This window comes from Rhinoderma darwinii, chromosome 1 (genome assembly GCF_050947455.1).
Source record: "Rhinoderma darwinii isolate aRhiDar2 chromosome 1, aRhiDar2.hap1, whole genome shotgun sequence".
Lineage (NCBI taxonomy): Eukaryota > Metazoa > Chordata > Amphibia > Anura > Rhinodermatidae > Rhinoderma > Rhinoderma darwinii.
In genome coordinates, this window is record NC_134687.1 from 472,273,198 (window position 1) to 472,297,917 (window position 24,720).

A 24,720-nucleotide genomic window follows, 5' to 3' on the forward strand; every position below is an offset into this window, starting at 1 on the left:
GAAGGAGCGCTATTTGTCTTTTGGAGCTCAAATTTAGCTGAAATGGTTTTTGGGTGCCATGTCGCATTTGCAAAGCCCCTGAGAGGCCAAAACAATGGAAACCACCAAAAGTGGAAATTACACCACTTAAAAGAATCTATCTAGGGATATAGTGGGCATTTAGACCCCACAAGTCTTTTGCAAGATTTATTAGAATTAGGCCGTGAAAATGAATATCAACATTTCTTCCACTAAAATGTTGCATTTTTTCAATTTCACAAAGGATAAAGGGGAAAAAAGCACCCCAATATTTGTAATGCAATTTCTCCCGAGTACGGCAATACCCCACGTGTGGTCATAAATGGTTTTTCATTAGAAAGTAATTAACCCTTTCTGGACTGATCTCTTTTTTTCTTTTGCTTTTTAGTTTTTTCCTCCCCGTGTTCCAAGAGCCACAACTTTTTTATTTTTCAGTCAATAGAGCGGTATGAGGGCTTATTTATTGAGGGACGAGCGGTCGTTTTTATTGGTACCATTTTTTGGTACATACAACTTTTTGAGCACTTTTTATTACATTTTTAGGTAGAGCCAAGGTGACCAAAAAAACTGTGATTTTGCCGTTTTAAATGCTTTATATTTCACGCGAGACGCTCCATACATCACCCCCCACACTAAGACATGCTATGTCGTGGTGCGTGAAGGGGTTAATGTGCAGCGCATGGTGTGGAGTGAAAATTAACATTTTTCATTCATATGCCATTTTAGTGCACTATATGTTATGCCCAGTTTGTGCCACTGAAGACAAATACCTCATAAAATATTAACCGGGTTCTCCCGGGTATGGCGATGCCATATCTGTGGACGTAAACTGCTGTTTTGGCACGCTGCAGGGCTCAGAAGGGAGGGACGCCATTTGGCTTTTGGGGTGCAGATGTAGCTTGGTAGTAGTTCTGTTTGGGGTTTTACTGGTGTTTCAGTTTATAATGTGGGGGCATATGTTATCTGTGCGGGGTACATCAGGGTATAATAAGAGGGTATAATAATGCAGTAAATAAATAATAATCCGCCGATATGTGGCCGGTGTCGCACTGATAAATGGCGCCCGATCTTATCTGCTTTTCGACACGCTGCACATTTTGCATCACCATATTCTGGGAGCCAGAACTTTTTTATTTTTTCTCCACCGGAGCTGTGTGAGGGTTTATTCTTTGCGGGACAATCTGTAGTTTTCATTGGTACCATTTTGGGGTTCCAGAAATTTTTTTGATCACGTTTTATTCCATTTTTTGGCAAGCAAGGTGACCAAAAACCATCAATTCTGACAATGTTTTTTATTCGTTTTTTTATGGCCTTCACCCTGGGCTATAAATGACCATTTTACTTTATTCTGCGGGTCGATACGATTACGGCAATACCATATGTATAGAGATGAGCGAACCGGGACAACCGAACCCGGTTTCGGTCCGAACTTCCGGAAAAGTTCGGTTCGCAGCGAATCCGAACTTCACCGGGTTCGGCCGAACCCGTTTTGACCGAACCCGGTCAAAAACATTATACAAATCGGCAGCCACTTGTCTCTATCAATCACTGATAGAGAAAAGAGGCTGCTGATTAAAAATAAAATAAAAAGCATTTCATACGTACCCGGTCGTTGTCTTGGTGACGAGTCCCTCTTCTTCCTCCAGTCCGACCTTTTCTGACGCGGCAGCCTGTGATTGGCTGCAGAGGCCTCTGCAGCCTGTGATTGGCTGCAGAGGCCGCGGCAGCCTGTGATTGGCTGCAGCGCTCACATGGGCTGCATCGTCATCAAGGAATGTCGGGCCGGATGTCGAGAGGGACGCGTCACCAAGGCAACGGCCAGGAGACCGGACTGGAGGAAGCAGGGAGTTCCCGGTAAGTATGAACGTCTTTTTTTTTACAGGTACTGTGATCGGTAGTCACTGTCCAGGGTACTGAAACAGTTACTGCCGATCAGTTAACTCTTTCAGCACCCTGGACAGTGACTATTTAGGGTATGTGCACACACACTAATTACGTCCGTAATTGACGGACGTATTTCGGCCGCAAGTACCGGACCGAACACAGTGCAGGGAGCCGGGCTCCTAGCATCATAGTTATGTACGATGCTAGGAGTCCCTGCCTCTCTGCAGGACAACTGTCCCGTACTGTAATCATGTTTTCAGTACGGGACAGTAGTTCCACGGAGAGGCAGGGACTCCTAGCATCGTACATAAGTATTATGCTAGGAGCCCGGCTCCCTGCAGTGTGTTCGGTTCGGTACTTGCGGCCGAAATACGTCCGTCAATTACGGACGTAATTAGTGTGTGTGCACATACCCTTACTGACGTCGCCTAGCAACGCTGCCGTAATGACGGGTGCACACATGTAGCCACCCGTCATTACGGGGCCTCATGCACACGACCATAAAAACACCCGTTATCACGGGTCGTAATTACGACCCGAAATAGCGGGCCCATAGACTTCTGTTAGCCACGGGTACCTTCCCGTTTTCTCACGGGAAGGTGCCCGTGCCGTTAAAAAGATAGAACATGTTCTATTTTTTTATTTTACGGGCCGTGCTCGTAATTACGACTCGTAACTACGAGCACGGCCGGCCGGCCACGGGCAGCCGGCCGCTTTTGCGAACCGTGCTGTCATTATAATTATAGCAGCACGGCCCGTAAAATAGAAAAATAGAACATGTTCTATTTTTTTAACGGCACGGGCACCTTCCCGTGAGAAAACGGAAAGGTACCCGTGGGTAACAGAAGTCTATGAGCCCGTTATTGCGGGTCGTAATTACGACCCGCAATAACGGGTGTTTTTACGGTCGTGTGCATAATGGGAGCACGGCTCGGAAAAACGAACGGCTGCCCGTGCTCATCTCCTGAAATACTCTGTGCTGCCTTAAACTCTGTGGACAGGTCAGGATCCTGTTTCTTTTAAATGCTGCTAGGGAACCCGCTCGATCCACTATATAAGGCTACGCTACAGTGCAGCATTTAAATGAAACAGGATCCTGACCTGTCCACAGAGTTTAAGGCAGCACAGAGTATTTCAGGAGATGAGCGTGCAGATTCAGTGCAGATTCAGTGCAGATTCAGTTCACATGATTGGCAAGTCACCACCACGCACAAGATCCGCACGCTCATCTCCTGAAATACTCTGTGCTGCTGTGAACTCTGCTCTTACCATTACGTAGCTCTCAGTCTGTTACCTCTCCTCCACTCCTGTCCTCAAGAACACCTTCACATGATTGGCAAGTCACCACGTAATGGTAAGAGCAGAGTTCACAGCAGCACAGAGTATTTCAGGAGATGAGCGTGCGGATCTTGTGCGTGGTGGTGACTTGCCAATCATGTGAACGTGTTATAGAGGACAGGAGTGGAGGAGATGTAACAGACTGAGCTACGTAATGGTAAGAACAGAGTTCACAGCAGCACAGAGTATTTCAGGAGAGGAGCATGCAGATTCAGTGCTGCTGTGAACTCTGCTCTTACCATTACGTAGCTCAGTCTGTTACCTCTCCTCCACTCCTGTCCTCAATAACACCTTCACATGATTGGCAAGTCACCACCCCGCACAAGATCTGCACGCTCATCTCCTGAAATACTCTGTGCTGCTGTGAACTCTGCTCTTACCATTACGTGGTGACTTGCCAATCATGTGAAGGTGTTCTGGAGGACAGGAGTGGAGGAGAGGTAACAGACTGAGAGCTACGTAATGGTAAGAGCAGAGTTCACAGCAGCACTGAATCTGCATGCTCATCTCCTGAAATACTCTGTGCTGCCTTAAACTCTATGGACAGGTCAGGATCCTGTTTCTTTTAAATGCTGCACTGTAGCGCAGCCTTATATAGTGGATCGAGCGGGTTCCCCAGCAGCATTTAAAAGAAACCGTGTTTGTGTATGTGTGTGTATATATGTGTGTTTGGGTATGTGACTTTGTCTGTTTTTGTTTTTATATGTGTGTTTGTGTATATGTGTGTGTGTGTGTGTGTGTGTGTATATATGGGTGTTTTGTGTATATGTGTTTGTGTATATGTTTGTGTATATATGGGTGTATTTGTGTATATGTTTGTGTGTAGATGTTTGTGTGTTTGTGTATATGGGTGTGTGTTTGTGTGTATATATGGGTGTGTTTGTGTATATGTGTTTGTGTATATGTGTGTTTGGGTATGTGTGTTTTTGTTTGTATATGTGTTTGTGTATATGTGTTCGTATATGTGTGTGTATAACTGTGTGTGTGTGTGTTTGGATATGTGTGTTTTTGTTTGTATATGTGTGAGTTCGTGTATATGTGTGTGTGTGTTTGTCTGTTTATGTGTGTGTGTGTGTGTGTGTATATCTTGTTGTGTTTTTGTATATATGTGTGTGTCTGTGTATGGTTGTTTGTTTGCGTGTATATATGTGTGTAGGTGAGTAGAAGTATTGGTATTGTTCACATTGATAACTGTTTTTTTATGTTGTTGCAGATTTTGATGTACCGATTGGACTACATCTTCGATTCGTTGGACTACTGCGTAGATCTACGTTTTTTCAAATTTTAATAAAATGGTTAACGAGGGTTTTGTTGGGGATTTCTTATTTCAATAAAAAAGAATTGTCTTTGTGTTTTTTTTTAAACTTTATTAGTGCCTAGATAATGGCAGTTGGCTGATTGACAGCATCCATTATTAAGGCGGTACTTAGTGTTAGCCGGTGCAGAGGCTAGCACTAACCACCCATTATTACCCCGGTACCCACCACCACCAGGGGTGCCGGGAAGAGCTTGGTACGATCCAGTACCCGACCATCTGTTGTGATAGTCGGGTACTGGGACGGCCGTAGGCTGGTATTATGAGGCTGGGAAGGGCCAAAATCAGTGGACCTTCCCACCCTTGTAATGCTAGGCTGCTGCTGCTGTGTTGTATCGGGCTGGTTATAAAAATGGGGGGGACCCCCACGTCGTTTTTTTTTTTTTAATTTAACAAATTTAGCAATAGACGGGTCCCCCACATTTTTAATAACCAGCCATATACAAGGCCGCAGCAGTCTGGCATTACATTGGTGGGAAGGGCCACTGGTTTTGTCCATTCCCAGGCTAATAACACTGTGTTGTATGTGGCTGGTTATGATAAATTGGGTGGAACCCCATGTCTTTTTAAAAAAAATGTTTAAATAAATAAATAATTTAAAAAAATGACGTGGGGTCCCCCCCACTTTTATAACCAGCCAGATACAACACAGCAGCAGCAGCCTAGCATTACAAGGGTGGGAAGGTCCACTGTTTTTGGCCCTTCCCAGCCTCATAATACCAGCCTGCGGCCGCCCCAGAGCTCGACCATCACAACAGATGGTCGGGTACTGGATCGTACCTGGCTCTTCCCGGCACCCCTGGTGGTGGTGGGTACCGGGGTAATAATGGTGGTTAGTGTTAGCCTCTGCACCGGCTAACACTAAGCCTCGCCTTAGTAATGGATGTTGTCACTCAGACAGCGGCCATTACTAAAGTGGTAGTAATAAAATTTAAAAAGACAAAGATATAGATAAAATATTTTATTGAAATAAAGCACCCCCAACACAACCCTCATTAACCATTTTATTGTAGAAAAAAAAACGTCATCTAAGTAGTCCTCGAAACCGACGTAGTCCAAACACCAAACCTGTGAAAAAAAAAATTTAATAAAACATGTCGTAGGCTTAGATTCAGTTTAATGTGTGATACTGACTGTTATACCATGTATAGAAGCCTGCCGTGAAGTTGACTTAGATACAGGGCGCCAGCAGACAGTATCATACATGGCCATACATACATATATACAAACATACATACAAGCATGCACATATATACATGCAAATATACATACATGCAAACATACACACATATATACATGCAAACTATCATACATACATGCATACACACACATGAAAACATACATACATACAAACAAACATGCAAAGATACATACATACATACATATATACAAGCATGCACAAATATACATGCAAACATAAATACATGCAAACATAATTACATACATGCACATATATATAAACATACATGCAAACATACATGCAAAAATAAAAACATGCAAACATACATACATGCACATATATACATACAAACATACATGACAACATACATACATGCAAACATACATACACACATGCAAACATATATACATGCAAATATACATACAAACATGCACATGTATACATACATGCCAACATACATGCAAACATACATGCACATATATACATACATACATACATACATACATACATACATACATGACAACATACATACATGCAAATATACATACATACACACATGCACATGTATACATACATGCCAACATACATGCACATATATACATACATACATACATACATACATACATGACAACATACATACATGCAAATATACATACATACATACACACATGCACATATATACATACATGCCAACATACATGCACATATATACATACATGACAACATACATACATACATACATACATACATACATGACAACATACATACATATATATATATATATATATATACACACATGCAAATATACATACAAACATGCATACATACATACATGCAAACATACATTCATGCAAACAAACATACATGCAAACATACATACATACATTCATGCAAACATACATACATACAAATATACATACACACATGCACATATATACATACATACATACATACATGACAACATACATACATACATACATGACAACATACATGCAAAAATACATACATGCAAACATGCAAACATACATGCAAATATATACATGCAAATATACATACAAACATGCACATATATACATACATGCCAACATACATGCACAGATATACATACATACATGCCAACATACATACATACATACATACATACATGCCAACATACATACATGCCAAAAAAAAATAATAATACGTTCATACTTACTTTCCTCCTGTCCGGCCTCCAGCGATGACGTTTCATCCATGTCGCCGCTGCAGCCTGTGATTGGCTGCAGAGGCGGTCACGTGGGATGAAGCGTCATCCTGACGTGCGTGACCGCCACTACAGCCTGTGATTGGCTGCAGCGGCGAAAGGGATGAAACGTCATCGCTGGAGGCCGGACAGGAGGAAAGTAAGTACGAACGTATAATTTTTATTTTTTTGTTACATTTAAATTGTATTTTCCGCGCGCCGAGCATGTACTATGAAGGTTGCTGAAAGAGTTAGTGCAGTCCATTAACTCTATCAGCACCCCGGACAGTAGCATGCTCGGCGCACGGAAGTGACAGGTTCGGTCAGAACTAGTTCGGTCCGAACCGAACTTTTTTGTGAAATTCGGCGAACTAGCCGAACCGAACTTTTGATAAGTTCGCTCATCTCTACATATGTATATAATTTTTTTATGTTTTGCAGCGTTTGTGCAATAAAATCACTTATTTATAAAATAAATTCTTTTCTGTGTCACCCTATTCTGAAAGCGATAACTATTTTATTTTTCAGTCAAAAAAGCGGTGTAAGGGCTTGTTTTTTGCGGGACGGGATGTAGTTTGTATTGGTACCATTTTGGCGTACATGCGACTTTTTGATCACTTTTTATTGTATATTTTGGGAGGGTTGGTAACCAAAAAATTGTGATTTGGGCACTGTTTTTCCTTTATTTTTTTTGTGGTGTTCACCGTGCGGGAAAAATAATATTACAGTTTTATAGTTGGGGTCGTTACGAACGCGGTGATACCAAATATGTGTACTTTTTTTAACGTGTTAATTTTTTCCTATAATAAAAGACTTATTATAGGAAAAAAAGCATTCTTTGTTTATGTCACTTCTAACTTTTATTTTTACACTTTTTAAAAACATTTTTATTGTCTTTTTTTTACTTTTTTTACTTGTCCCACTAGGGGACACTTACACTTGCAGCTCTGATCGCTGCTGGAACACATTACACTACACACGTAGCTGTAAATTCCATATTCACATCATTGATATTAATGTACTCCACAAATTCACCAAACTGTTCTTGTGTCCCCGACCACACTATTATGACATCGTCAATAAATCTTGACCAGTGTCTAATATATTTAATGTACGGATTGTTAACGTTATATATATATTTTTCTTCCCATCTGGCCAAAAATAAATTTGCATATGTAGGAGCAACTGGGGTCCCCATTGCTGTACCAGTACATTGTGCAAACCATTGCTCTCCAAAGCAAAAAGCATTATGAGTGAGCACAAAGTCAAGTGACTCACAAATAAAATTTATGGTTTCCTCACTTTTCCCTGTTCTATCTAAAAAGGATCTGATAGCACCTAGGCCATCAGTGTGGCAGATTCTGGTGTATAGCCTTGTCACGTCAATAGTGGCAAGGCTATCACCTTTATTCCACTGGAAATCAATGAAGTCTTGTAATAGTGCTTTTGTATCTAGCAAATATGAGGGAACACTTTTCAATAGAGGGCGTAGATACCAATCTAGGTAGCTGGAAAGAGGTTCAGTTACTGAACCTTTGCCCGCCACGATGGGCCCTCTGGTGGATTAACATAGGTCTTGTGGATTTTAGGTAAAAAATACCAGTATGGTTTGACAGGATTTTCAGGTAATAATCGCTCTGCCTGGCGTTTGGAGAAAACATTTAATATCATTCCTTTTCTCAAAAGGGAGCGGAGTTTTTGGATATATCCACTTGTGGGATCTCCTCTCAATTTAATGTAAGTATCTGGATTGCTCAATTGTCACATGGATTCTGCTACATAATATTCTCGTTCCATGATCACAATGCTCCTAGGAATATCTGTGCTTTGCATAGGCCGTGAGATTCACCATGCAGCTCCTAGGCGTGGCAGGTAGGTAGCTGTAGATTCCCTGCCATCTCTTTCACAGCATGGGTTGCTGGCAGCTCCCACTAGACTCCCCAGCAATCGTCTGCACTGGTTTTTCTGCCCTCTGCTAAGAGGTAGGCTGGGCTACAGTCTCCACCCACAGAATACTAGAAGTTACTGGAGGGAAAACTGGTTATGACTCAGCAGTAATTGAAATCCTACACTCACATGCACTTACAGTGGGTCAACCATAGATGGCAGAAAATGATAATATACACAGTGTATGCACAGGAAATACATGACAAAACAGAGGCATACTGACACACAGTACTATTACATTGTGACAAACCTACTACCATACGACAACTACTCCTATTATGGAAGTAGGGAGTGTACTGGGACACTACATTATTGTGATGTGTAGTCTATTTCAGGCAGGACTAGTGGGCTAGCGATGTCTCTGATTATGTGTGCGGACACAGTAGCGCGGCGCCTCACTGGCTCCGTGCTATTGTGGAATATACAGGAGGAGTTTTGGCACGCCTCGTGGTCAGAGTGTCGAGTGTGTTTTAGAAAATTTACAGAGAGAGAGAGAGAGAGAGAGAGAGAGACAGAGAGAGAGAGCCTGTCAGGTGCGAGAGAAGTAATGCAAGAACAGACTCTGCTGCAGATAACAGGAGGAAGACTGTCAGAGGATTGAGCCCTGCCAGCGTTCATCACTCTGTGTATTCAACTAAGCAGTTTTGGACCGCTTCCAGCATGTTGACCCTAAGGGTATGTTCACATGGCCAAATTTCAGACGTATACGAGGCGTATTATGCCTCGTTTTACATCTGAAAATACGGCTCCAATACGTCGGCAAACATCTGCCCATTCATTTGAATGGGTTTGCCGACGTACTGTGCAGACGACCTGTTATTTACGCGTCGTCGTTTGACAGCTGTCAAACGACGACTCGTAAAAATACAGCCTCGTCAAAAGAAGTGCAGGACACTTCTTTCAGACGTTTTTGGAGCTGTTTTCTCATAGACTCCAATGAAAACAGCTCCAAAAACGGACGTAAAAAACGCTGCGAAAACGGCGCGAAAAACGCAGCGAAAAATGCGAGTTGGTAAAAAAACGTCTGAAAAGCAGGGTCTGTTTTCCCTTGAAAACAGCTCTGGATTTTCAGACGTTTTGGTTGACTACGTGTGAACATACCCTAAACTGTGCTGCTGTATTACGGTACTTTGGTCCGCCAGGGGGGGGGATGTGACTATAGGAAGCCCTGTGTATCCTGAAAGTTGTTTCGGACCACTTCCACTGTGCATCCTGTACTAAAGGCTGGTGAGAGTGTACTCGCCCATGCCTGCAAGTGTTACCAGAGACCAGAGACTATGACTGCCAAGTTAAGTGGTTACCTGAGATTGTAGCCGCCAAGCTAAGTGCCCAAAGGAGACTTTAATCGCCAAACTATGTGTCAACATTTGTAACCGTCAAGCTAAGTGCTCATAAGAGACGGTAACCGCCGAGCTGTGTACCACCATTTGTAACTGCAAAACTGTATACCTACTGGAAACTGTAACCGCGTCGCTAAGTACCACTCTTTGTAACCGCTACAAATTGTCATTTAGCCGAACTAATATCCTGTTGCATTGTACTATTATATTCAGGAGTACAGTGTATAGTACTATTATATTCAGGAGTACAGTGTATAGTACTATTATATTCAGGGTCACAGTGTATAGTACTATTATATTGAGGAGCGCAGTGTATAGTACTATTATATTCAGGAGTAGTGTATAGTAATATTATATTCAGGAGCACAGTGTATAGTACTATTATATTCAGGAGTACAGTGTATAGTACTATTATATTCAGGAGTACAGTGTATAGTACTATTATATTCAGGAGTACAGTGTATAGTACTATTATATTCAGGGGTACAGTGTATAGTACTATTATATTCAGGGGCACAGTGTATAGTACTATTATATTCAGGAGCACAGTGTATAGTACTATTATATTCAGGAGCATAGTGTATAGTACTATTATATTCAGGAGCACAGTGTATAGCACTATTATATTCAGGAGTACAGTGTATAGTACTATTATATTCAGGAGTACAGTGTATAGTACTATTATATTCAGGGTCACAGTGTATAGTACTATTATATTCAGGGGCACAGTGTATAGTACTATTATATTCAGGAGTGCAGTGTATAGTACTATTATATTCAGGGGCACAGTGTATAGTACTATTATATTCAGGAGTGCAGTGTATTGTACTATTATATTCAGGAGTGCAGTGTATAGTACTATTATATTCAGAGGCACAGTGTATAGTACTATTATATTCAGGAGTACAGTGTATACTACTAATATATTCAGGAGCACAGTGTAAAGTACTATTATATCCAGGAGTAGAGGGTATAGTACTATTATATTCAGGAGTAAAGTGTATAGTAATATTATATTCATGGGCACAGTGTATAGTACTATTATATTCAGGGTCACAGTGTATAGTACTATTATATTCAGGGGCACAGTGTATAGTACTATTATATTCAGGAGTGCAGTGTATAGTACTAATATTCAGGGGCACAGTATATAGTACTATTATATTCAGGGGCACAGTGTATAGTACTATTATATTCAGGAGTGCAGTGTATTGTACTATTATATTCAGGAGTGCAGTGTATAGTACTATTATATTCAGAGGCACAGTGTATAGTACTATTATATTCAGGGGCACAGTGTATTGTGCTATTATATTCAGGAGTACAGTGTATAGTACTATTATATTCAGGAGTACAGTGTATAGTACTATTATATTCAGGGTCACAGTGTATAGTACTATTATATTCAGGGGCACAGTGTATAGTACTATTATATTCAGGAGTGCAGTGTATAGTACTATTATATTCAGGGGCACAGTGTATAGTACTATTATATTCAGGGGCACAGTGTATAGTACTATTATATTCAGGAGTGCAGTGTATTGTACTATTATATTCAGGAGTGCAGTGTATAGTACTATTATATTCAGAGGCACAGTGTATAGTACTATTATATTCAGGGGCACAGTGTATTGTGCTATTATATTCAGGAGTACAGTGTATAGTACTATTATTGTCACTTAGTGTTCGTGGACCCACTGGGCCGTACCGCCTTGGCGGTATGTCAGCTGGCCAACAGGGCGCAGGTTAGAGTCTATAGTTTATATAGGGTACCTGTGGCAGCTCGGACAGTAGCAAGGCAGGCTTGGCAGGAACTAGGCAGCAGGTAGACGTCAAGCATGGAGAAGCAGGACAGGAGTGGTATACAGCACAGCACGGCTACAGCTAAGCACGGCACTCAGATCCATCTCGAGACCTCGATTCGAGACGATATAGCCCAGGAATACTATTATATTCAGGAGCACAGTGTATAGTACTGTTATATTCAGGAGTACAGTGTATAGTACTATTATATTCACGACCACAGTATATAGTACTATTATATTCAGGAGCACAGTGTATAGTACTGTTATATTCAGGAGTACAGTGTATAGTACTATTATATTCAGGAGTACAGTGTATAGTACTATTATATTCAGGAGTACAGTGTAACCTACTATTATATTCAGAAGCACAGTGTATAGTACTATTATATCCAGGAGTAGAGGGTATAGTACTATTATATTCAGGAGTACAGTGTATAGTAATATTATATTCATGGGCACAGTGTATAGTACTATTATATTCAGGGGCACAGTGTATAGTACTATTATACTCAGGAGTACAGTGTATAGTACCATTATATTCAGGAGAACAGTATATAGTACTATTATATTCAGGAGCACAGTGTATAGTACTATTATATACAGGGGCGCAGTGTATGCTACTATTATATTCAGGAGTACAGTGTATAGCACTATTATATTCAGGATTACAGTGTATAGTACTATTATATACAGGAGCTCAGTGTATAGTACTATTATATTCAGGAGTGCAGTGTATAGTACTATTATATTCAGGGGCACAGTTTATGATACTATTATATTTAGAAGCATAGAGTGTGGCATCATGAGAAATTTAATCTTCATTTATAGGTGCGGAAATGTTGGAAAAGTGAGGAGATGAAGAAATCTGAGCTGCAAACTGCAGAAATGGGCCGTGCCTGGAAGAAGTCTGGACCGCATGGAGAGAAAAAGAACGAAAAAAAATCTGAGACATCACCTGTGAGTTACTGAATGTAAATGTTTATTCTACCTGTGACTGATCAGTAGTGTAGTCACTGTATGATCTGCAGTGAGATAACGGGTGGTAGCATTCTTTTTTGTTAAATAGCAACTCCCAGCATATCCTAACCATTGTTCAGGCTATACTGGGAGGTGTGGTTTTATGTCGTACAAATTTATGAAGCAGGGTTTTAAACTGAATTTGCAAATGATCTCTGTACTGAACTGTATTTGTTCTGGTTCTGTATTTATGTACTGAGCTTTGTTCTGGTTCTGTATTTATGTACTGAGCTTGGTTCTGGTGTTGTATATATGTACTGAGCTCGGTTCTGTTGCTGCATATATGTGCTGAGCTTGGTTCTGGGTTTGTATATTTGTACTGAGCCTGATTCCGGGTCTGTATATATTTACCATATCTTAAGGTAAAAGTAGATGTTAAAATCTACTTTTACCTTAAGAGAAGGTAAATATATTGTAAAGGATCTGCCAGACACAGCTTCTGTGTCGACGCCCGTGGGTAATCAGTCTGTACCTGCTCCTATGTCTGTGAGACTGACTCCATCTTCCACCACTCAGGATGGCAGGCTTAGGAGTGGGAGAGCCTATCACAGCCTGGCCAGACGGAGCTAGCTCCCGCCCCCCGGTCTTTTTATACCTGCCTTTCCTGTTCCTCCTTTGCCTGTGATTCTGCTCTGCTTGTTTCCTGGCTCTGCTGCTGCTGCTTGAACTACTGATCCTCTGCTTGTTATTGACCTTGGCTTACTGACCACTCTCCTGCTCAGCGTTTTGTACCTCGTGCACTCCTGGTTTGACTCGGCTCGTTCACTCTCTCGTTGCTCACGGTGTCTCCGTGGGCAGCTGCCCCGTTTTCCTAGCTTCTGTGTACCCTTGTCTGTTTGTCTGTCGTGCACTTACTGAGCGTAGGGACCGTCGCCCAGTTGTACCCCTTCGCCTAGGACGGGTCGTTGCAAGTAGGCAGGGACTGAGTGGCGGGTAGATTAGGGCTCACCTGTCTGTCTCCCTACCCCGTCATTACATAATCACAGGCCCATATACCTAGTCTACCCTGGTCTCTGACACAACTCTGGACCGCCTTGAGACCCTGGCTCAGCAAATGCAGGGCCCCCACCCTACAGGTCCAAGCCCAGGTTCAGAGGGACAACCAGCATGATGCTACCCTGGTAGTGCCCCCCACCTCACCACTTGAACCCCACCTCAAGTTGCCTGACCGGTTCTCAGGGGACCGGAAGACTTTTTTCTCCTTTCGGGAGAGTTGTAGGATCTATTTTTGCTTAAAGCCCCACTCCTCAGGTTCTGAGAGCCAGCGGGTGGGTTTAATTATGTCCCGGCTCCAGGATGGGCCCCAAGAATGGGTCTTCTCCTTGGCTCCTGACGCCCCTGAATTTTCCTCCGTTGATCTTTTCTTTTCTGCTCTTGGGCTCATTTATGACAAAACTGACAAGACTGCCTTTGCCGAGAGTCAGCTGGTGACCTTACGTCAGGGTAAGAGACCTGTTGAGGAGTATTGTTCTGACTTTAGGAAGTGGTGTGTAGCTTCTCGGTGGAATGACCCTGCCTTAAGGTGCCAGTTTAGATTGGGTCTTTAGAACGCCCTGAAAGACCTGCTAGTTAGCTATCCCTCTTCTGACTCCCTAGATCAGGTTATGGCTTTAGCGGTACGACTTGACCGACGTCTCAGGGAACGACGACTTGAACATTTTTGTGCCTTCTCTGACTCCCCCATGATGCCTCCCGAGGTTCCGTTGCTTCGTTCTTCCACGGAAGACTCGGATCTACCTATGCAACTCGGGGCCTCCGTGTCCCCCCAACGTAGAGAGTTCCGCAGGAAGAATGGTCTCTGCTTCTACTGTGGGGATGACAAGCATCAAGTGAACAACTGTCCTAGGCGTAAGAATAAGCAGCCGGAAAACTTCCGCGCCTAAGTGATCATCGGGGAGGTCCTTTGGGCGCACAGGTATTTCCCGTAAATATGAAACGTAATAAGATCTTGCTTCCCTTTCAGGTCTCTTTTGGTGGTAGGTCTGCTACCGGCAGTGCCTTCGTGGATTCAGGGTCTTCTGCTAATATTATGTCTGCGGAATTTGCTATGTCTCTAGCTATGCCATTGATTGATTTGCCTAAACCTGTCCCGGTAGTGGGTATCGACTCCACTCCTCTTGCTAATGGTTATTTTACACAGCATACCCCTGTTTTTGAACTCCTTGTTGGCTCCATGCATTTGGAGCAGTGCTCTGTACTGGTGATGCAGGGATTATCGTCCAATTTGATTTTAGGCCTTCCCTGGTTGCAGTTGCATAATCCTACGTTTAACTGGAATACTGGGGATCTTACCAAATGGGGTAATGAATGCATGACGTCATGTTTTTCTGTTAATTCTATTTCTATCCCTGAGGAGGTGAACACTCTACCTGAGTTTGTTCAGGACTTCGCTGATGTTTTCTCTAAAGAGGCCTCCGAAGTGTTACCCCTTCATAGAGAATACGATTGCGCTATCGATTTGGTACCAGGAGCTAAGCTCCCTAAGGGTAGGATATTTAATCTCTCTTGTCCCGAACGTGAAGCCATGAGAGAGTATATCCAGGAATGCCTGGCCAAGGGTTACATTCGCCCCTCTACTTCTCCGGTAGGTGCTGGCTTCTTCTTCGTAGGGAAGAAGGATGGTGGTCTTAGGCCGTGCATTGACTACCGGAACTTGAATAAGGTCACTGTAAGGAACCAGTACCCCCTTCCTTTGATTCCTGATCTCTACAATCAGGTTCAGGGGGCCCAATGGTTCTCTAAGTTTGATCTACGGGGGGCTTATAACCTTATCCGCATCAAAGAGGGGGATGAAAGGAAGACTGCGTTTACACACGCCCGAAGGTCATTTCAAATACCTCGTCATGCCCTTTGGGTTGTGTAATGCTCCCGTGGTCTTCCAGAATTTCATAAATAAGATTTTAAGAGACTACCTGAGGGTATTTCTTGTAGTGTACCTTGATGACATACTTGTGTTTTCCAAGGACTGGTCCTCCCACATTGAGCATGTCAGGAAGGTGCTCCAGGCCCTTCGGGAAAACAAACTATTTGCTAAGACCGAAAAATGTGTGTTTGGGGTGCAGGAGATACCATTTTTGGGTCAAATCCTCACTCCTCATGAATTCCGCATGGACCCCGCCAAGGTCCAGGCTGTGGCGGAATGGGTCCAACCTGCCTCCCTGAAGGCGTTACAGTGCTTCCTGGGGTTCGCTAATTATTACAGGAGATTTATTGCTAACTTATCGGTCATCGCTAAGCCTCTTACGGATCTCACTCGCAAAGGTGCTGATCTCCTCCACTGGCCTCCTGAGGCTGTCCAGGCTTTTGAGGTCCTTAAGAAGTGCTTTATCTCGGCCCCAGTGCTGGTTCAGCCCAACCAAATCGAGCCATTCATCGTGGAGGTTGACGCCTCCGAGGTGGGAGTGGGTGCTGTCTTGTCCCAGGGTACCAGGTCCCTCACCCATCTCCGTCCCTGTGCCTACTTCTCCAGGAAGTTTTTGCCCACTGAGAGTAACTATGATATTGGCAACCGCGAACTCTTAGCCATTAAATGGGCATTTGAAGAGTGGCGCCACTTCCTGGAGGGGGCTAGGCACCAGGTAACGGTCCTTACCGACCACAAGAATCTGGTTTTCCTAGAATCTGCCCGGAGGCTAAACCCGAGACAAGCTCGATGGGCGTTATTTTTTACCAGATTCAACTTTTTGGTCACCTATAGAGCTGGGTCTAAAAATATTAAGGCTGATGCACTGTCGCGTAGCTTCATGGCCAGCCCTCCTTCGGAGGAAGATCCTGCTTGTGTTTTGCCTCCAGGTATAATAATTTCCTCTATTGATTCTGATTTAGTCTCCGAAATTGTGGCTGATCAAGGTTCAGCTCCCGGGAACCTTCCTGAGAATAAGCTGTTTTTTCCCCTGCAATTCCGGCTAAGGGTACTTAGGGAAAATCATGACTCTGCACTATCTGGCCATCCAGGCATCCTGGGTACCAAGCACCTCATTGCCAGAAACTACTGGTGGCATGGGTTGCTTAACCCCTTAAGGACGCAGCCTAGTTTGGGCCTTAAGGCTCAGAGCCCATTTTTCAAATCTGACATATTTCACTTTATGTGGTAATAACGTCGGAATGCTTAAACCTATCCAAGCGATTCTGAGATTGTTTTCTCGTGACACTTTGGGCTTCATGTTCGTGGTAAAATTTGGTCGATATATTCAGTGTTTATTGGTGAAAAATTGCAAAATTTAGAGAAAATTTTGAAAAAATTGCATTTTTCAGAATTTAAATGCATCTGCTTGTAAAACAGACGGTTATACCACCCAAAATAGTTACTAGTTCACATTTCCCATATGTCTACTTTAGATTGGCATCGTTTTTTTAACATTCTTTTATTTTTCTTGGACGTTACAAGGCTTAGAACATAAACAGCAATTTCTCATATTTTTAAGAAAATTTCAAAAGCCTTTTTTTTAAGGTACCTCTTGAGTTCTGAAGTGGCTTTGAGGGGCCTATGTATTAGAAACCCCCATAAAACACCCCATTTTAAAAACTAGACCCCTCAAAGTATTCAAAACAGCATTTAGAAAGTTTTTTAACCCTTCAGGCATTTCACAGGAATTAAAGCAATGTGGAGGTGAAATTTGCAAATTTCATTTTTCTTGCTGAATTTCAATATTATTCCATTTTTTTCTGTAACACAGAAGATTTTACCAGAGAAATACTACTAAATATGTATTGTCCAGATTCTGCAGTTTTTAGAAATGTCCCACATGTGGCTCTAGTGCGCTCGTGGAATAAAACACAAGCCTCAGAAACAAAGGAGCACCTAGTGCATTTTGAGGCCTCTTTTTTATTAGAATATATTTTAGGCAGCATGCCAGGTTTGAAGAGGTGTTGAGGTATGAAAGCAATGGAAACCCACCAGAAGTGACCCCATTTTGGAAACTAGACCCCTCAAGGAATTCATTTATGGTTGTTGTTATCATTTTGACCACACCGTTTTTTCACAGCACCTATTTGAATTGGGCTGTGAATTAAAAAAATGATATTTTTTTCCATTAAGATGTAATTTTTGTTCAAAATTTCTTATTTTCACAAGGAATAAAACACCCCATTTTGTTGCCCAATTTGTCCTGAGTGCGGCAATACCCCATTTGTGGTGATAAACTGATGTTTGGGCCCATGGCAGGACTCAGAAGGAAAGGACCACCATTTGGCCTACTGGAGCTTTTCTTGTGCTAAGTCATGTATGCAGAAGCCCCTGAGGTACCAGTACAGTTAAAACCCCCGAGAAGTGACCCCATTTTAAAAACTACACCCCTTAAGACATTCATCTAGTGGTGTAGTGAGCATTTTGACCCCACAGTTATTGTGTAAAAGGTAATGCGCAGCAGATGGTGCAAAGTGAGATTTGCAATTTCCTATGCATATATGCCATTTCAGTGTCTGATATATTGTGCCCAGCATGTGCCACTGGAGACATACACCCCATAAATTGTAATGTGGGTTCTCCCGGGTACGGCAATACCCTACATGTGGCTGTTATTAGCTGCCTGGGCACACGACAGGGCTCAGAAGGGAAGGACCACCATTTAGCCTACTGGAGCTTTTCTGGTGCTAAGTCATGTAGGCAGAACCCCTGAGGTACCAGTACAGTTGAAACCCCCGAGAAGTGACCCCATTTTAAAAACTACACCCCTTAAGACATTCATCTAGTGGTGTAGTGAGCATTTTGACCCCACAGTTATTGTGTAAAAGGTAATGCGCAGCAGATGGTGCAAAGTGAGATTTGCAATTTCCTATGCATATATGCCATTTCAGTGTCTGATATATTGTGCCCAGCATGTGCCACTGGAGACATACACCCCATAAATTGTAATGTGGGTTCTCCCGGGTACGGCAATACCCTACATGTGGCTGTTATTAGCTGCCTGGGCACACGACAGGGCTCAGAAGGGAAGGACCACCATTTAGCCTACTGGAGCTTTTCTGGTGCTAAGTCATGTAGGCAGAACCCCTGAGGTACCAGTACAGTTGAAACCCCCGAGAAGTGACCCCATTTTAAAAACTACACCCCTTAAGACATTCATCTAGTGGTGTAGTGAGCATTTTGACCCCACAGTTATTGTGTAAAAGGTAATGCGCAGCAGATGGTGCAAAGTGAGATTTGCAATTTCCTATGCATATATGCCATTTCAGTGTCTGATATATTGTGCCCAGCATGTGCCACTGGAGACATACACCCCATAAATTGTAATGTGGGTTCTCCCGGGTACGGCAATACCCTACATGTGGCTGTTATTAGCTGCCTGGGCACACGACAGGGCTCAGAAGGGAAGGACCACCATTTAGCCTACTGGAGCTTTTCTGGTGCTAAGTCATGTAGGCAGAACCCCTGAGGTACCAGTACAGTTGAAACCCCCGAGAAGTGACCCCATTTTAAAAACTACACCCCTTAAGACATTCATCTAGTGGTGTAGTGAGCATTTTGACCCCACAGTTATTGTGTAAAAGGTAATGCGCAGCAGATGGTGCAAAGTGAGATTTGCAATTTCCTATGCATATATGCCATTTCAGTGTCTGATATATTGTGCCCAGCATGTGCCACTGGAGACATACACCCCATAAATTGTAATGTGGGTTCTCCCGGGTACGGCAATACCCTACATGTGGCTGTTATTAGCTGCCTGGGCACACGACAGGGCTCAGAAGGGAAGGACCACCATTTAGCCTACTGGAGCTTTTCTGGTGCTAAGTCATGTAGGCAGAACCCCTGAGGTACCAGTACAGTTGAAACCCCCGAGAAGTGACCCCATTTTAAAAACTACACCCCTTAAGACATTCATCTAGTGGTGTAGTGAGCATTTTGACCCCACAGTTATTGTGTAAAAGGTAATGCGCAGCAGATGGTGCAAAGTGAGATTTGCAATTTCCTATGCATATATGCCATTTCAGTGTCTGATATATTGTGCCCAGCATGTGCCACTGGAGACATACACCCCATAAATTGTAATGTGGGTTCTCCCGGGTACGGCAATACCCTACATGTGGCTGTTATTAGCTGCCTGGGCACACGACAGGGCTCAGAAGGGAAGGACCACCATTTAGCCTACTGGAGCTTTTCTGGTGCTAAGTCATGTAGGCAGAACCCCTGAGGTACCAGTACAGTTGAAACCCCCGAGAAGTGACCCCATTTTAAAAACTACACCCCTTAAGACATTCATCTAGAGTGTAGTGAGCATTTTGACCCAACAGTTATTGTGTAAAAGGTAATGCGCAGTAGATGGTGCAAAGTGAGATTTGCAATTTCCTATACATATATGCCATTTCAGTGTCCGATATATTGTGCCCAGCATGTGCCACCGGAGACATACACCCCATAAATTGTAATGTGGGTTCTCCCGGGTACGGCAATACCCTACATGTGGCTGTTATTTGCTGCTTGGGCACATGGCAGGGCTCAAAAGGGAAAGATGAGGGGGATAAGCTGTGCGGAGTGCATCAGGGTAAATTAAAAATCAAGGGATGTATGGTAAATTTTAAAACAATCTTTCATACAGAGCCCTGGTTTTTCGGGACACGTGTCGCATTGGTATGTTGTGTCCTTCCTTATCCCCCTCTTATAGCACACTTTGCACCTCTTTTGACTTTTTCCCTTCTTGCCAGTTTGGGGAACTTCTCCTGGAAAGTGTTGCCCTGGTACGATGCGTGTGGCCTCGCTTCCAGAAGTACTGGGTGCCCCTCCTTCCTGGTCGCCAAAAATTAGGTTCTTTATAACCACCTCTTGAAATTCCAGGAAAGTTCCCCTCTGGCCTGCACATCGACGTAGCACGTACGCATTGTACAATGCCATCTGTATGATGTGCACGGCCAGCTTCTTATACCACACCCTCGATTTCCGCGTAGCGCTGTAGGGCTTCAGGACTTGATCTGACAAGTCCACCCCTCCCATGTACCTATTGTAGTCCAGGATGCAATCTGGTTTGGGGGTCTCTGTACTGGTACCTCGTACAGGTACATGGGTACTGGTGTGGCCATGTATTGTTGTCAATACAAGGACATCTCTCTTGTCCTTGTACTTGACACACAATATGTTGCTACTAGAATGTGCCCTGCTCTCACCCCTTCTGAGTGTTTGCCCAAGCAGTGTTTTAGGGAGGCCTCTAAGATTTTTTCTAGCAGTGCCGCATGCCGCAGTCCTTCTGGAAGCGAGGCACTTGAAGAGCGGGACGCTGGTATAAAAATTATCCAGGTAGAGGTGGTAACCCTGGTCCAGCAGTGGGTGCACCAAATCCCACACAATTTTTGCGTTAATTCCCAGTAAGGGGGGGCATTCTGGGGGCTGAATACTGCTGTCCTTCCCTTCATATATCCTGAATTTATATGTATACCCTGATGCACTCTCGCACAGCTTATACAACTTCACGCCATACCTTGCCCTCTTACTTGGCAGGTATTGGCGGAATTGAAGCCTCCCTTTAAAATGTACCAGGGACTCATCAATGGAAATACACTTCTCGGGGGTGTATGCTTGGGCAAACCGGGCACTGAAATGGTCTAATAGGGGTCTCAGTTTATATAAACGGTCAAAACTGGGGTCATCTCGGGGTGGGCACTGCTCATTATCGGCATAATGTAGGAAGCGAAGTATTGCCTCATAACGCATCCTGGACATGGCCATACGGTACATCGGGGTGTGGTATAGGATGTCCGTGCTCCAGTAGGTCCTAATGGATGGCTTTTTTAGAAGCCCCATGTTCAAGAGCAGTCCCCAGAACTTGCCCAACTCTGCTGCGTTTACAGGAGTCCACCTCTGGGATTGGGCATAAAATGAGTTGGGGTTCTTGGTGATATACTGTTGGGCATATAAATTAGTCTGGGTGACCATTAGCTCTATAAAGTTATCAGTGAAGAAGAACTTGAAAAAGTCCATCTCACTGAACCCTGCCGTGTTAAATTTGATGCCTGGGCTGCCCGTGTACTCAGGGATTTGGGGTTCATAATGGTCTGGTGTGGGTGTCCAAATGGGGTCACTTCGCTCAGGGGTATCACTTGTTGTGGGGTCACTTCTCTCAGGGATTTCTACTATGGTGGTGGTCCTGGGGCGTCTCCTAGGGGGTCCCTCCTCTTCATCGCTGGATGAGGAGGTAGACAAATAAAATACTGTATCGCCATCCGACGAGTCTGTGTCGGAGGCCAGAAATGCATACGCCTCTTCAGCAGTAAATGTCCGTTGGGACATGCTTGTTGTGCGAAGACAAAATTTATATACTGCAAAAAAATAAATCCCTAACTGGGAGCAATAGGATAGCACAACTAGCACAAATGTGTGTTTTGTTTTTAGAGAGCAAGTGGACTTCCCTGACACTAAAGCTAACTAGGGCGAGGGTTCCTAACACTAAACCTAACTAAATTTTATGTGGACTTCCCTAACGCTAAACCTAACTACGGCGACGATTCCCTGACACTAAACCTATCTAGATTATTTCAAGCTTCCCTGACACTAAACCTAACTACGGTGACGGGTGCCTGACACTAAACCTATCTAATTATTCCGAGCTTCCCTGACGCTAAACCTAACTACGGTGATGGATCCCTAACGCTAAGCCTATCTACGGTGACCGATTCCTGACGCTAAATTCCCTGACACTATACCTAACTACGCTTTTTGACGGTTCCCTGACACTAACTAACCCTAATACTAAACTAACCAGTTAAATTTTCAAAATTGGCTAAACTAACTATTTTTTTTTGTTTCTTTTTTTTCTTTTTATATTTTTTTTTTTGTTTTATGTTTTATATAGAAAAAAATGAAAAAAAAATCCCCAGGGACCAAGAAATGTGGTCCTGAAGACTGAAAAGTGGTCAGTGATAGGAGATCACTGACCAAAAAACGTGGGTAGAACTCAAAGAGGAAGGGAACAGGAGTGGGTAGTGAATGGGGTGGTGGGAAGCAAAAAAAACGTTGTTTTAGAAACTTTTTTTCACTTTTTTTCACTTCTTTTCTCTCTGACTCTCTGCTCACAACCGATCTCAACGCCTCGCTAACTCCAACAGGGCGTTCAGGGCGGTTGCAGCAGGATGTGAGGTCAGAGAGAGGAAGTGACGAGAATGATCGCTGCTATTGGCTAGTTACTCACTGACTAGCCAATAGCGGCGATCGGCGAGGCGGGACCATAGTAAATGGTCCCGGCCCATTATGCTGTGATAGCATGCTGTCAGAAACAGCAGCTATCACAGCTCAGGAACGCCGGGCTCGAGCACTGCTGTGCTGAATGAGACCGATCGCTGCTATTGGCTAGTTACTCACTGACTAGCCAATAGCGGCGATCGGCGAGGCGGGACCATAGTAAATGGTCCCGGCCCATTATGCTGTGATAGCATGCTGTCAGAAACAGCAGCTATCACAGCTCAGGAACGCCGGGCTCGAGCACTGCTGTGCTGAATGAGACCGATCGCTGCTATTGGCTAGTTACTCACTGACTAGCCAATAGCGGCGATCGGCGAGGCGGGACCATAGTAAATGGTCCCGTCCCATTATGCCGTGATAGCCTGCTGTCAGAAACAGCAGCTATCACAGCGCATGAACGCGCCGGGCGCGCGCACCGCTGTTCTAACTGCAAGACGTACTATTACGGCATGGAGCGCGAACGATAGAGCTGCCATGACGTAATAGTACGTCAAGGAGCGGGAAGGGGCTAATACTAAACTAACCAGTTAAATTTTCAAAATTGGCTAAACTAACTATTTTTTTTTGTTTCTTTTTTTTCTTTTTATATTTTTTTTTTTGTTTTATGTTTTATATAGAAAAAAATGAAAAAAAAATCCCCAGGGACCAAGAAATGTGGTCCTGAAGACTGAAAAGTGGTCAGTGATAGGAGATCACTGACCAAAAAACGTGGGTAGAACTCAAAGAGGAAGGGAACAGGAGTGGGTAGTGGATGGGGTGGTGGGAAGCAAAAAAAACGTTGTTTTAGAAACTTTTTTTCACTTTTTTTCACTTCTTTTCTCTCTGACTCTCTGCTCACAACCGATCTCAACGCCTCGCTAACTCCAACAGGGCGTTCAGGGCGGTTGCAGCAGGATGTGAGGTCAGAGAGAGGAAGTGACGAGAATGATCGCTGCTATTGGCTAGTTACTCACTGACTAGCCAATAGCGGCGATCGGCGAGGCGGGACCATAGTAAATGGTCCCGGCCCATTATGCTGTGATAGCATGCTGTCAGAAACAGCAGCTATCACAGCTCAGGAACGCCGGGCTCGAGCACTGCTGTGCTGAATGAGACCGATCGCTGCTATTGGCTAGTTACTCACTGACTAGCCAATAGCGGCGATCGGCGAGGCGGGACCATAGTAAATGGTCCCGTCCCATTATGCCGTGATAGCCTGCTGTCAGAAACAGCAGCTATCACAGCGCATGAACGCGCCGGGCGCGCGCACCGCTGTTCTAACTGCAAGACGTACTATTACGGCATGGAGCGCGAACGATAGAGCTGCCATGACGTAATAGTACGTCAAGGAGCGGGAAGGGGCTAATACTAAACTAACCAGTTAAATTTTCAAAATTGGCTAAACTAACTATTTTTTTTTGTTTCTTTTTTTTCTTTTTATATTTTTTTTTTTGTTTTATGTTTTATATAGAAAAAAATGAAAAAAAAATCCCCAGGGACCAAGAAATGT